At 32.5% G+C, this 17,514-nt stretch overlaps 1 long non-coding RNA gene across 2 annotated transcripts in view; it reads left to right on the top strand.

The window, feature by feature from the left end:
• Nucleotides 1-17,514, top strand: part of LOC147834368 (uncharacterized) — a 137,336-nt gene that overhangs the window by 34,850 nt on the left and 84,972 nt on the right. The window lies entirely within an intron of this gene.

The following is a 17,514-nucleotide window of genomic DNA, read 5'->3' as shown; positions in this document are numbered from 1 at the left end:
ATCCTGGACCTTCAAATTTATGAGTTTACTAATGTTGATCCTGGACCATCAAATTTATAAAGTCACTAATGTTGATCCTGGACCATCAAATTTATGAAGTCACCAATGTTGAACCTGAACCATCAAATATATAAAGTCACTAATGTTGATCCTGGACCATCAAATATATAAAGTCACTAATGTTGATCCTGGACCATCTAATTTATAAAGTCACTAATGTTGATCCTGGACCATCAAATGTATAAAGTCACTAATGTTGATCCTGGACCATCAAATTTATGAGTTTACTAATGTTGATCCTGGACCATCAAATTTATAAAGTCACTATTGTTGATCCTGGACCATCAAATTTATGAGTTTACTAATGTTGATCCTGGACCATCAAATATATAAAGTCACTAATGTTGATCCTGGACCATCAAATATATAAAGTCACTTATGTTGATCCTGGACCATCAAATTTATAAAGTCTCTAATGTTGATCCTGGACCATCAAATTCATCAATTCATTAATGTTGATCCTGCACCATCAAATTTATGAAGTCACTAATGTTGATCCTGGACCATCAAATTTATGAGTTTACTAATGTTGATCCTGGACCATCAAATATATAAAGTCACTAATGTTGATCCTGGACCATCAAATTTATGAAGTCAGTAATGTTGATCCTGGACCATCAAATTTATAAAGTCACTAATGTTGATCCTGGACCATCTAATTTATAAAGTCACTAATGTTGATCCTGGACCATCAAATGTATGAGTTTACTAATGTTGATCCTGGACCATCAAATTTATAAGGTCTCTAATGTTGATCCTGGACCATCAAATTCATCATTTCATCAATGTTGATCCTGGACCATCAAATATATAAAGTCACTAATGTTGATCCTGGACCATCAAATATATAAAGTCACTAATGTTGATCCTGGACCATCAAATTAATAAGTTCACTAATGTTGATCCTGGACCATCAAATATATAAAGTCACTAATGTTGATCCTGGACCATCAAATTTATAAGTTCACTAATGTTGATCCTGGACCATCAAATTTATGAAGTCACTAATGTTGATCCTGGACCATCAAATATATAAAGTCATTAATGTTGATCCTGGACAATCAAATTTATGAAGTCACTAATGTTGATCCTGGACCATCAAATTTATAAGTTTACTAATGTTGATCCTGGACCATCAAATTTATAAGTTCACTAATGTTGATCCTGGACCATCAAATTTATGAAGTCACTAATGTTGATCCTGGACCATCAAATATATAAAGTCATTAATGTTGATCCTGGACAATCAAATTTATGAAGTCACTAATGTTGATCCTGGACCATCAAATTTATAAGTTTACTAATGTTGATCCTGGACCATCAATTATATGAAGTCACTAATGTTGATCCTGGACCATTTAATTTATAAAGTCACTAATGTTGATCCTGGACCATCAAATATATAAAGTCACTAATGTTGATCCTGGACCATCAAATATATAAAGTCACTAATGTTGATCCTGGACCATCAAATTTATGAAGTCACTAATGTTGATCCTGGACCATCAAATTTATAAGTTTACTAATGTTGATCCTGGACCATCTAATTTATAAAGTCACTAATGTTGATCCTGGACCATCAAATATATAAAGTCACTAATGTTGATCCTGGACCATCAAATATATAAAGTCACTAATGTTGATCCTGGACCATCAAATATATAAAGTCACTAATGTTGATCCTGGACCATCAAATATATAAAGTCACTAATGTTGATCCTGAACCATCAAATTTATAAAGTCACTAACGTTGATCCTGGACCATCAAATTTATGAAGTCACTAATGTTGATCCTGGACCATCAAATTTATAAGTTTACTAATGTTGATCCTGGACCATCAAATTTATAAAGTCACTAATGTTGATCCTGGACCATCAAATATATAAAGTCACTATTGTTGATCCTGGACCATCAAATATATAAAGTCACTAATGTTGATCCTGTACCATCAACTATATAAAGTCACTAATGTTGATCCTGGACCATCTAATTTATAAAGTCACTAATGTTGATCCTGGACCATCAAATTTATGAGTTTACTAATGTTGATCCTGGACCATCAAATATATAAAGTCACTAATGTTGATCCTGGACCATCAAATATATAAAGTCACTAATGTTGATCCTGGACCATCAAATATATAAAGTCAATAATGTTGATCCTGGACCATCAAATTTATAAAGTCACTAATGTTGATCCTGGACCATTTAATTTATAAAGTCACTAATGTTGATCCTGGACCATCAAATATATAAAGTCACTAATGTTGATCCTGGACCATCAAATATATAAAGTCACTAATGTTGATCCTGGACCATCAAATTTATGAAGTCACTAATGTTGATCCTGGACCATCAAATTTATAAGTTTACTAATGTTGATCCTGGACCATCTAATTTATAAAGTCACTAATGTTGATCCTGGACCATCAAATATATAAAGTCACTAATGTTGATCCTGGACCATCAAATATATAAAGTCACTAATGTTGATCCTGGACCATCAAATATATAAAGTCACTAATGTTGATCCTGGACCATCAAATATATAAAGTCACTAATGTTGATCCTGAACCATCAAATTTATAAAGTCACTAACGTTGATCCTGGACCATCAAATTTATGAAGTCACTAATGTTGATCCTGGACCATCAAATTTATAAGTTTACTAATGTTGATCCTGGACCATCAAATTTATAAAGTCACTAATGTTGATCCTGGACCATCAAATATATAAAGTCACTATTGTTGATCCTGGACCATCAAATATATAAAGTCACTAATGTTGATCCTGTACCATCAACTATATAAAGTCACTAATGTTGATCCTGGACCATCTAATTTATAAAGTCACTAATGTTGATCCTGGACCATCAAATTTATGAGTTTACTAATGTTGATCCTGGACCATCAAATATATAAAGTCACTAATGTTGATCCTGGACCATCAAATATATAAAGTCACTAATGTTGATCCTGGACCATCAAATATATAAAGTCAATAATGTTGATCCTGGACCATCAAATTTATAAAGTCACTAATGTTGATCCTGGACCATCTAATTTATAAAGTCACTAATGTTGATCCTGGACCATTAAATATATAAGTTCACTAATGTTGATCCTGGACCATCAAATTTATGAGTTTACTAATGTTGATCCTGGACCATCAAATTTATAAAGTCACTAATGTTGATCCTGGACCATTAAATTTATAAGTTTACTAATGTTGATCCTGGAGCATCGAATATATAAAGTCCGAATGTTGATCCTGGACCATCAAATATATAAAGTCACTAATGTTGATCCTGGACCATCAAATTTATGAGTTTACTAATGTTGATCCTGGACCATCTAATTTATAAAGTCACTAATGTTGATCCTGGACCATCAAATTCACAAGTTTACTAATGTTGATCCTGGACCATCTAATTTATAAGTTTACTAATGTTGATCCTGGACCATCTAATTTATAAAGTCACTAATGTTGATCCTGGACCATCAAATTCACAAGTTTACTAATGTTGATCCTGGACCATCTAATTTATAAAGTCACTAATGTTGATCCTGGACCATCAAATTTATAAGTTTACTAATGTTGATCCTGGACCATCTAATTTATAAAGTCACTAATGTTGATCCTGGACCATCAAATATATAAAGTCACTAATGTTGATCCTGGACCATCAAATATATAAAGTCACTAATGTTGATCCTGGACCATCAAACTTATAAAGTCACAAATGTTGATCCTGGACCATCAAATATATAAAGTCACTAATGTTGATCCTGGACCATCAAATTTATAAGTTTACTAATGTTGATCCTGGACCATCAAATTTATGAAGTCACTAATGTTGATCCTGGACCATCAAATATATAAGTTTACTAATGTTGATCCTGGACCATCAAATTTATAAAGTCACTAATGTTGATCCTGGACCATCAAATTTATAAAGTCACTAATGTTGATCCTGGACCATCAAATTTATGAAGTCACTAATGTTGATCCTGGACCATCAAATTTATAAGTTTACTAATGTTGATCCTGGACCATCAAATTTATAAAGTCACTAATGTTGATCCTGGACCATCGAATATATAAAGTCACTATTGTTGATCCTGGACCATCAAATTTATGAGTTTACTAATGTTGATCCTGGACCATCAAATATATAAAGTCACTAATGTTGATCCTGGACCATCAATTATATAAAGTCACTAATGTTGATCCTGGACCATCTAACATATAAGTTCACTAATGTTGATCCTGGACCATCAAATTTATGAGTTTACTAATGTTGATCCTGGACCATTAATTATATAAAGTCACTAATGTTGATCCTGGACCATCAATTATATAAAGTCACTAATGTTGATCCTGGACCATCAAATATATAAAGTCACTAATGTTGATCCTGGACCATCAAATTTATAAAGTCTCTAATGTTGATCCTGGACCATCAAATTCATCAATTCATTAATGTTGATCCTGTACCATAAAATTTATGAAGTCACTAATGTTGATCCTGGACCATCTAATTTATAAGTTCACTAATGTTGATCCTGGACCATAAAAATTTATGAGTTTACTAATGTTGATCCTGGACCATCAAATATATAAAGTCACTAATGTTGATCCTGGACCATCAAATATATAAAGTCACTAATGTTGATCCTGGACCATCAATTATATAAAGTCACTAATGTTGATCCTGGACCATCAAATTTATGAGTTTACTAATGTTGATCCTGGACCATCAATTATATAAAGTCACTAATGTTGATCCTGGACCATCAATTATATAAAGTCACTAATGTTGATCCTGGACCATCTAATTTATAAAGTCACAAATGTTGATCCTGGACCATCAAATTTATGAGTTTACTAATGTTGATCCTGGACCATCAAATATATAAAGTCACTAATGTTGATCCTGGACCATCAAATTTATGAGTTTACTAATGTTGATCCTGGACCATCTAATTTATAAAGTCACTAATGTTGATCCTGGACCATCAAATTCACAAGTTTACTAATGTTGATCCTGGACCATCTAATTTATAAGTTTACTAATGTTGATCCTGGACCATCTAATTTATAAAGTCACTAATGTTGATCCTGGACCATCAAATTCACAAGTTTACTAATGTTGATCCTGGACCATCTAATTTATAAAGTCACTAATGTTGATCCTGGACCATCAAATTTATAAGTTTACTAATGTTGATCCTGGACCATCTAATTTATAAAGTCACTAATGTTGATCCTGGACCATCAAATATATAAAGTCACTAATGTTGATCCTGGACCATCAAATATATAAAGTCACTAATGTTGATCCTGGACCATCAAACTTATAAAGTCACAAATGTTGATCCTGGACCATCAAATATATAAAGTCACTAATGTTGATCCTGGACCATCAAATTTATAAGTTTACTAATGTTGATCCTGGACCATCAAATTTATGAAGTCACTAATGTTGATCCTGGACCATCAAATATATAAGTTTACTAATGTTGATCCTGGACCATCAAATTTATAAAGTCACTAATGTTGATCCTGGACCATCAAATTTATAAAGTCACTAATGTTGATCCTGGACCATCAAATTTATGAAGTCACTAATGTTGATCCTGGACCATCAAATTTATAAGTTTACTATTGTTGATCCTGGACCATCAAATTTATAAAGTCACTAATGTTGATCCTGGACCATCGAATATATAAAGTCACTATTGTTGATCCTGGACCATCAAATTTATGAGTTTACTAATGTTGATCCTGGACCATCAAATATATAAAGTCACTAATGTTGATCCTGGACCATCAATTATATAAAGTCACTAATGTTGATCCTGGACCATCTAACATATAAGTTCACTAATGTTGATCCTGGACCATCAAATTTATGAGTTTACTAATGTTGATCCTGGACCATTAATTATATAAAGTCACTAATGTTGATCCTGGACCATCAATTATATAAAGTCACTAATGTTGATCCTGGACCATCAAATATATAAAGTCACTAATGTTGATCCTGGACCATCAAATTTATAAAGTCTCTAATGTTGATCCTGGACCATCAAATTCATCAATTCATTAATGTTGATCCTGTACCATAAAATTTATGAAGTCACTAATGTTGATCCTGGACCATCTAATTTATAAGTTCACTAATGTTGATCCTGGACCATAAAAATTTATGAGTTTACTAATGTTGATCCTGGACCATCAAATATATAAAGTCACTAATGTTGATCCTGGACCATCAAATATATAAAGTCACTAATGTTGATCCTGGACCATCAATTATATAAAGTCACTAATGTTGATCCTGGACCATCAAATTTATGAGTTTACTAATGTTGATCCTGGACCATCAATTATATAAAGTCACTAATGTTGATCCTGGACCATCAATTATATAAAGTCACTAATGTTGATCCTGGACCATCTAATTTATAAAGTCACAAATGTTGATCCTGGACCATCAAATTTATGAGTTTACTAATGTTGATCCTGGACCATCAAATATATAAAGTCACTAATGTTGATCCTGGACCATCAAATTTATAAAGTCTCTAATGTTGATCCTGGACCATCAAATTCATCAATTCATCAATGTTGATCCTGTACCATCAAATTTATGAAGTCACTAATGTTGATCCTGGACCATCTAATTTATAAGTTCACTAATGTTGATCCTGGTCCATCAAATTTATGAGTTTACTAATGTTGATCCTGGACCATCAAATATATAAAGTCACTAATGTTGATCCTGGACCATCAAATTAATAAGTTCAATAATGTTGATCCTGGACCATCAAATTTATAAAGTCACTAATGTTGATCCTGGACCATCAAATTTATGAAGTCACTAATGTTGATCCTGGACCATCAAATATATAAAGTCACTAATGTTGATCCTGGACCATCAAATATATAAAGTCACTAATGTTGATCCTGGACCATCAAATATATAAAGTCACTAATGTTGATCCTGGACCATCAAATATATAAAGTCACTAATGTTGATCCTGGACCATCAAATTAATAAGTTCACTAATGTTGATCCTGGACCATCAAATTTATAAAGTCACTAATGTTGATGTTGATCCTGGACCATCAAATATATAAAGTCACTAATGTTGATCCTGGACCATCAAATATATAAAGTCACTAATGTTGATCCTGGACCATCAAATATATAAAGTCACTAATGTTGATCCTGGACCATCAAATTTATTAAGTCACTAATGTTGATCCTGGACCATCAAATTTATAAGTTTACTAAAGTTGATCCTAAACCATCAAATTTATAAAGTCACTAATGTTGATCCTGGACCATCAAATATATAAAGTCACTAATGTTGATCCTGGACCATCAAATATATAAAGTCACTAATGTTGATCCTGGACCATCAAATTTATAAAGTCACTAATGTTGATCCTGGACCATCAAATATATAAAGTCACTAATGTTGATCCTGGACCATCAAATTTATAAGTTTACTAATGTTGATCCTGGACCATCAAATTTATAAAGTCACTAATGTTGATCCTGGACCATCAAATATATAAAGTCACTAATGTTGATCCTGGACCATCAAATATATAAAGTCACTAATGTTGATCCTGGACCATCAAATATATAAAGTCACTAATGTTGATCCTGGACCATCAAATATATAAAGTCACTAATGTTGATCCTGGACCATCAAATTTATAAAGTCACTAATGTTGATCCTGGACCATCAAATTTATGAAGTCACTAATGTTGATCCTGGACCATCAAATTTATAAGTTCACTAATGTTGATCCTGGACCATCAAATTTATAAAGTCACTAATGTTGATCCTGGACCATCAAATATATAAAGTCACTAATGTTGATCCTGGACCATCAAATATATAAAGTCACTAATGTTGATCCTGGACCATCAAATATATAAAGTCACTAATGTTGATCCTGGACCATCAAATATATAAAGTCACTAATGTTGATCCTGGACCATCAAATATATAAAGTCACTAATGTTGATCCTGGACCATCAAATATATAAAGTCACTAATGTTGATCCTGGACCATCAAATATATAAAGTCACTAATGTTGATCCTGGACCATCAAATATATAAAGTCACTAATGTTGATCCTGGACCATCAAATATATAAAGTCACAAATGTTGATCCTGGACCATCAAATATATAAAGTCACTAATGTTGATCCTGGACCATCAAATTTATAAAGTCACTAAAGTTGATCCTGGACCATCTAATTTATAAAGTCACTAATGTTGATCCTGGACCATCAAATATATAAAGTCACTAATGTTGATCCTGGACCATCAAATTTATAAAGTCAATAATGTTGATCCTGGACCATCAAATTTATAAAGTCTCTAATGTTGATCCTGCACCATCAAATTTATGAAGTCACTAATGTTGATCCTGGACCATCTAATTTATAAGTTCACTAATGTTGATCCTGGACCATCAAATATATAAAGTCACTAATGTTGATCCTGGACCATCAAATTTATAAGTTTACTAATGTTGATCCTGGACCATCAAATTTATGAAGTCACTAATGTTGATCCTGGACCATCAAATTTATAAGTTCACTAATGTTGATCCTGGACCATCAAATTTATGAGTTTACTAATGTTGATCCTGGACCATCTAATTTATAAAGTCACTAATGTTGATCCTGGACCATCAAATGTATAAAGTCACTAATGTTGATCCTGGACCTTCAAATTTATGAGTTTACTAATGTTGATCCTGGACCATCAAATTTATAAAGTCACTAATGTTGATCCTGGACCATCAAATTTATGAAGTCACCAATGTTGAACCTGAACCATCAAATATATAAAGTCACTAATGTTGATCCTGGACCATCAAATATATAAAGTCACTAATGTTGATCCTGGACCATCTAATTTATAAAGTCACTAATGTTGATCCTGGACCATCAAATGTATAAAGTCACTAATGTTGATCCTGGACCTTCAAATTTATGAGTTTACTAATGTTGATCCTGGACCATCAAATATATAAAGTCACTAATGTTGATCCTGGACCATCAAATATATAAAGTCACTAATGTTGATCCTGGACCATCAAATATATAAAGTCACTAATGTTGATCCTGGACCATCAAATATATAAAGTCACTAATGTTGATCCTGGACCGTCAAATATATAAAGTCACTAATGTTGATCCTGGACCATCAAATATATAAAGTCACTAATGTTGATCCTGGACCATCAAATATATAAAGTCACTAATGTTGATCCTGGACCATCAAATATATAAAGTCACAAATGTTGATCCTGGACCATCAAATATATAAAGTCACTAATGTTGATCCTGGACCATCAAATTTATAAAGTCACTAATGTTGATCCTGGACCATCAAATTTATAAAGTCAATAATGTTGATCCTGGACCATCAAATTTATAAAGTCTCTAATGTTGATCCTGCACCATCAAATTTATGAAGTCACTAATGTTGATCCTGGACCATCTAATTTATAAGTTCACTAATGTTGATCCTGGACCATCAAATATATAAAGTCACTAATGTTGATCCTGGACCATCAAATTTATAAGTTTACTAATGTTGATCCTGGACCATCAAATTTATGAGTTCACTAATGTTGATCCTGGACCATCAAATTTATAAAGTCACTAATGTTGATCCTGGACCATCAAATATATAAAGTCACTAATGTTGATCCTGGACCATCAAATTTATAAGTTTACTAATGTTGATCCTGGACCATCAAATTTATGAAGTCACTAATGTTGATCCTGGACCATCAAATTTATAAGTTCACTAATGTTGATCCTGGACCATCAAATTTATAAAGTCACTAATGTTGATCCTGGACCATCTAATTTATAAAGTCACTAATGTTGATCCTGGACCAACTAATTTATGAGTTTACTAATGTTGATCCTGGACCATCAAATTTATAAAGTCACTAATGTTGATCCTGGACCATCTAATTTATAAGTTCACTAATGTTGATCCTGGACCATCAAATATATAAAGTCACTAATGTTGATCCTGGACCATCAAATATATAAAGTCACTAATGTTGATCCTGGACCATCAAATTTATAAAGTCACTAATGTTGATCCTGGACCATCAAATATATAAAGTCACTAATGTTGATCCAGGACCATCAAATTTATAAGTTTACTAATGTTGATCCTGGACCATCAAATTTATAAAGTCACTAATGTTGATCCTGGACCATCAAATATATAAAGTCACTAATGTTGATCCTGGACCATCAAATATATAAAGTCACTAATGTTGATCCTGGACCATCAAATATATAAAGTCACTAATGTTGATCCTGGACCATCAAATTTATAAAGTCACTAATGTTGATCCTGGACCATCAAATTTATGAAGTCACTAATGTTGATCCTGGACCATCAAATTTATAAGTTCACTAATGTTGATCCTGGACCATCAAATTTATAAAGTCACTAATGTTGATCCTGGACCATCAAATATATAAAGTCACTAATGTTGATCCTGGACCATCAAATATATAAAGTCACTAATGTTGATCCTGGACCATCAAATATATAAAGTCACTAATGTTGATCCTGGACCATCAAATATATAAAGTCACTAATGTTGATCCTGGACCATCAAATATATAAAGTCACTAATGTTGATCCTGGACCATCAAATATATAAAGTCACTAATGTTGATCCTGGACCATCAAATATATAAAGTCACTAATGTTGATCCTGGACCATCAAATATATAAAGTCACTAATGTTGATCCTGGTCCATCAAATATATAAAGTCACTAATGTTGATCCTGGACCATCAAATTTATAAAGTCACTAATGTTGATCCTGGACCATCTAATTTATAAAGTCACTAATGTTGATCCTGGACCATCAATTATATAAAGTCACTAATGTTGATCCTGGACCATCAAATTTATAAAGTCAATAATGTTGATCCTGGACCATCAAATTTATAAAGTCTCTAATGTTGATCCTGCACCATCAAATTTATGAAGTCACTAATGTTGATCCTGGACCATCTAATTTATAAGTTCACTAATGTTGATCCTGGACCATCAAATATATAAAGTCACTAATGTTGATCCTGGACCATCAAATTTATAAGTTTACTAATGTTGATCCTGGACCATCAAATTTATGAGTTCACTAATGTTGATCCTGGACCATCAAATTTATAAAGTCACTAATGTTGATCCTGGACCATCAAATATATAAAGTCACTAATGTTGATCCTGGACCATCAAATTTATAAGTTTACTAATGTTGATCCTGGACCATCAAATTTATGAAGTCACTAATGTTGATCCTGGACCATCAAATTTATAAGTTTACTAATGTTGATCCTGGACCATCAAATTTATAAAGTCACTAATGTTGATCCTGGACCATCAAATATATAAAGTCACTAATGTTGATCCTGGACCATCAAATTTATAAGTTCACTAATGTTGATCCTGGACCATCAAATTTATAAAGTCACTAATGTTGATCCTGGACCATCTAATTTATAAAGTCACTAATGTTGATCCTGGACCAACTAATTTATGAGTTTACTAATGTTGATCCTGGACCATCAAATATATAAAGTCACTAATGTTGATCCTGGACCATCAAATTTATAAAGTCACTAATGTTGATCCTGGACCATCTAATTTATAAAGTCACTAATGTTGATCCTGGACCAACTAATTTATGAGTTTACTAATGTTGATCCTGGACCATCAAATATATAAAGTCACTTATGTTGATCCTGGACCATCAAATTTATAAAGTCACTAATGTTGATCCTGGACCATCAAATTTATAAAGTCACTAATGTTGATCCTGGACCATCTAATTTATAAAGTCACTAATGTTGATCCTGGACCATCAAATTTATGAGTTTACTAATGTTGATCCTGGACCATCTAATTTATAAAGTCACTAATGTTGATCCTGGACCATCAAATGTATAAAGTCACTAATGTTGATCCTGGACCTTCAAACTTATGAGTTTACTAATGTTGATCCTGGACCATCAAATTTATAAAGTCACTAATGTTGATCCTGGACCATCAAATTTATGAAGTCACCAATGTTGAACCTGGACCATCAAACTTATAAAGTCACAAATGTTGATCCTGGACCATCAAATATATAAAGTCACTAATGTTGATCCTGGACCATTAAATTTATAAAGTCACTAATGTTGATCCTGGACCATCTAATTTATAAGTTCACTAATGTTGATCCTGGACCATCTAATTTATAAAGTCACTAATGTTGATCCTGGACCATCAAATATATAAAGTCACTAATGTTGATCCTGGACCATCAAATTTATAAAGTCACTAATGTTGATCCTGGACCATCTAATTTATAGGTTCACTAATGTTGATCCTGGACCATCAAATTTATGAGTTCACTAATGTTGATCCTGGACCATCAAATTTATAAAGTCACTAATGTTGATCCTGGACCATCAAATATATAAAGTCACTAATGTTGATCCTGGACCATCAAATATATAAAGTCACTAATGTTGATCCTGGACCATCAAATTTATAAGTTTACTAATGTTGATCCTGGACCATCAAATTTATGAAGTCACTAATGTTGATCCTGGACCAACTAATTTATGAGTTTACTAATGTTGATCCTGGACCATCAAATATATAAAGTCACTAATGTTGATCCTGGACCAACTAATTTATAAAGTCACTAATGTTGATCCTGGACCAACTAATTTATGAGTTTACTAATGTTGATCCTGGACCATCAAATATATAAAGTCACTAATGTTGATCCTGGACCATCAAATATATAAAGTCACTAATGTTGATCCTGGACCATCAAATTTATAAGTTTACTAATGTTGATCCTGGACCATCAAATGTATAAAGTCACTAATGTTGATCCTGGACCATCTAATTTATAAAGTCACTAATGTTGATCCTGGACCAACTAATTTATGAGTTTACTAATGTTGATCCTGGACCATCAAATATATAAAGTCACTAATGTTGATCCTGGACCATCAAATTTATAAAGTCACTAATGTTGATCCTGGACCATCTAATTTATAAGTTCACTAATGTTGATCCTGGACCATCAAATTTATGAGTTCACTAATGTTGATCCTGGACCATCAAATATATAAAGTCACTAATGTTGATCCTGGACCATCAATTATATAAAGTCACTTATGTTGATCCTGGACCATCAAATTTATAAGTTCACTAATGTTGATCCTGGACCATCAAATTTATAAAGTCACTAATGTTGATCCTGGACCATCTAATTTATAAAGTCACTAATGTTGATCCTGGACCATCAAATTTATGAGTTTACTAATGTTGATCCTGGACCATCAAATATATAAAGTCACTAATGTTGATCCTGGACCATCAAATTTATAAAGTCACTAATGTTGATCCTGGACCATCAAATTCATCAATTCATTAATGTTGATCCTGGACCATCAAATTTATAAAGTCTCCAATGTTGATCCTGGACCATCAAATTCATCAATTCATTAATGTTGATCCTGGACCATCAAATATATAAAGTCACTAATGTTGATCCTGGACCATCAAATTAATAAGTTCACTAATGTTGATCCTGGACCATCAAATTTATAAAGTCACTAATGTTGATCCTGGACCATCAACTATATAAAGTCCCTAATGTTGATCCTGGACCATCAAATTAATAAGTTCACTAATGTTGATCATTGACCATCAAATTTATAAAGTCACTAATGTTGATCCTGGACCATCAAATATATAAAGTCACTAATGTTGATCCTGGACCATCAAATTAATAAGTTCACTAATGTTGATCCTGGACCATCAAATTTATGAAGTCACTAATGTTGATCCTGGACCATCAAATATATAAAGTCACTAATGTTGATCCTGGACCATCAAATATATAAAGTCACTAATGTTGATCCTGGACCATCAAATATATAAAGTCACTAATGTTGATCCTGGACCATCAAATTTATGAATTCACTAATGTTGATCCTGGACCATCAAATTTATAAGTTTACTAATGTTGATCCTGGACCATATAATTTATAAAGTCACTAATGTTGATCCTGGACCATCAAATATATAAAGTCACTAATGTTGATCCTGGACCATCTAATTTATAAAGTCACTAATGTTGATCCTGGACCATCAAATATATAAAGTCACTAATGTTGATCCTGGACCATCAAATATATAAAGTCACTAATGTTGATCCTGGACCATCAAATTTATGAAGTCACTAATGTTGATCCTGGACCATCAAATTTATAAAGTCACTAATGTTGATCCTGGACCATCAAATTTATGAAGTCACTAATGTTGATCCTGGACCATCAAATATATAAAGTCACTAATGTTGATCCTGGACCATCAAATATATAAAGTCACTAATGTTGATCCTGGACCATCTAATTTATAAAGTCACTCATGTTGATCCTGGACCATCAAATTTATGAGTTTACTAATGTTGATCCTGGACCATCAAATATATAAAGTCACTAATGTTGATCCTGGACCATCAAATATATAAAGTCACTAATGTTGATCCTGGACCATCAAATATATAAAGTCACTAATGTTGATCCTGGACCATCAAATTTATGAAGTCACTAATGTTGATCCTGGACCATCAAATTTATAAAGTCACTAATGTTGATCCTGGACCATCAAATATATAAAGTCACTAATGTTGATCCTGGACCATCAAATATATAAAGTCACTAATGTTGATCCTGGACCATCAAATTTATGAAGTCACCAATGTTGATCCTGGACCATCAAATTTATAAAGTCACTAATGTTGATCCTGGACCATCAAATTTATGAAGTCACTAATGTTGATCCTGGACCATCAAATATATAAAGTCACTAATGTTGATCCTGGACCATCAAATATATAAAGTCACTAATGTTGATCCTGGACCATCTAATTTATAAAGTCACTCATGTTGATCCTGGACCATCAAATTTATGAGTTTACTAATGTTGATCCTGGACCATCAAATATATAAAGTCACTAATGTTGATCCTGGACCATCAAATATATAAAGTCACTAATGTTGATCCTGGACCATCAAATTTATGAAGTCACTAATGTTGATCCTGGACCATCAAATTTATAAAGTCACTAATGTTGATCCTGGACCATCAAATTTATGAAGTCACTAATGTTGATCCTGGACCATCAAATATATAAAGTCACTAATGTTGATCCTGGACCATCAAATTTATGAGTTTACTAATGTTGATCCTGGACCATCAAATATATAAAGTCACTAATGTTGATCCTGGACCATCAAATTTATAAAGTCACTAATGTTGATCCTGGACCATCAAATTTATGAGTTTACTAATGTTGATCCTGGACCATCAAATATATAAAGTCACTAATGTTGATCCTGGACCATCAAATTTATAAAGTCACTAATGTTGATCCTGGACCATCAAATTTATAAAGTCACTAATGTTGATCCTGGACCATCAAATTTATAAAGTCACTAATGTTGATCCTGGACCATCAAATATATAAAGTCACTAATGTTGATCCTGGACCATCAAATATATAAAGTCACTAATGTTGATCCTGGACCATCAAATATATAAAGTCACTAATGTTGATGTTGATCCTGGACCATCAAATATATAAAGTCACTAATGTTGATCCTGGACCATCAAATTTATGAAGTCACTAATGTTGATCCTGGACCATCTAATTTATGAGTTTACTAATGTAGATCCTGGACCATCAAATATATAAAGTCACTAATGTTGATCCTGGACCATCAAATATATAAAGTCACTAATGTTGATCCTGGACCATCAAATATATAAAGTCACTAATGTTGATCCTGGACCATCAAATATATAAAGTCACTAATGTTGATCCTGGACCATCAAATATATAAAGTCACTAATGTTGATCCTGGACCATCAAATATATAAAGTCACTAATGTTGATGTTGATCCTGGACCATCAAATATATAAAGTCACTAATGTTGATCCTGGACCATCAAATTTATGAAGTCACTAATGTTGATCCTGGACCATCTAATTTATGAGTTTACTAATGTAGATCCTGGACCATCTAATTTATAAAGTCACTAATGTTGATCCTGGACCATCTAATTTATGAGTTTACTAATGTTGATTCTGGACCATCAAATTTATAAAGTCACTAATGTTGATCCTGGACCATCTAATTCATAAGTTCACTAATGTTGATCCTGGACCATCAAATTTATGAGTTTACTAATGTTGATCCTGGACCATCAAATATATAAAGTCACTAATGTTGATCCTGGACCATCAAATATATAAAGTCACTAATGTTGATCCTGGACCATCAATTATATAAAGTCACTAATGTTGATCCTGGACCATCTAATTTATAAGTTCACTAATGTTGATCCTGGACCATCAAATTTATGAGTTTACTAATGTTGATCCTGGACCATTACTTATATAAAGTCACTAATGTTGATCCTTGACCATTTAATTTATAAAGTCACTAATGTTGATCCTGGACCATCAAATTTATGAGTTTACTAATGTTGATCCTGGACCATCAAATATATAAAGTCACTAATGTTGATCCTGGACCATCAAATTCATCAATTCAATAATGTTGATCCTGTACCATCAAATTTATGAAGTCACTAATGTTAATCCTGGACCATCTAATTTATAAGTTCACTAATGTTGATCCTGGACCATCAAATTTATGAGTTTACTAATGTTGATCCTGGACCATCAAATATATAAAGTCACTAATGTTGATCCTGGACCATCAAATATATAAAGTCACTAATGTTGATTCTGGACCATCAAATTTATGAGTTTACTAATGTTGATCCTGGACCATCAAATTTATAAAGTCACTAATGTTGATCCTGGACCATCAAATATATAAAGTCACTAATGTTGATCCTGGACCATCAAATTTATGAAGTTTACTATTGTTGATCCTGGACCATCAAATTTATAAAGTCACTAATGTTGATCCTGGACCATCAAATATATAAAGTCACTAATGTTGATCCTGGACCATCAAATATATAAAGTCACTATTGTTGATCCTGGACCATCAAATATATAAAGTCACTAATGTTGATGTTGATCCTGGACCATCAAATATATAAAGTCACTAATGTTGATCCTGGACCATCAAATTTATGAAGTCACTAATGTTGATCCTGGACCATCTAATTTATGAGTTTACTAATGTAGATCCTGGACCATCAAATATATAAAGTCACTAATGTTGATCCTGGACCATCAAATATATAAAGTCACTAATGTTGATCCTGGACCATCAAATATATAAAGTCACTAATGTTGATCCTGGACCATCAAATATATAAA

The sequence above is a fragment of the Danio rerio genome, chromosome 12, assembly GCF_052040795.2.
Source record: "Danio rerio strain M-AB ecotype USA chromosome 12, GRCz13ab, whole genome shotgun sequence".
Lineage (NCBI taxonomy): Eukaryota > Metazoa > Chordata > Actinopteri > Cypriniformes > Danionidae > Danio > Danio rerio.
The sequence above is the reverse complement of the archived record's forward strand: the minus strand, read 5'-3'. Positions and strand labels throughout refer to the sequence as shown.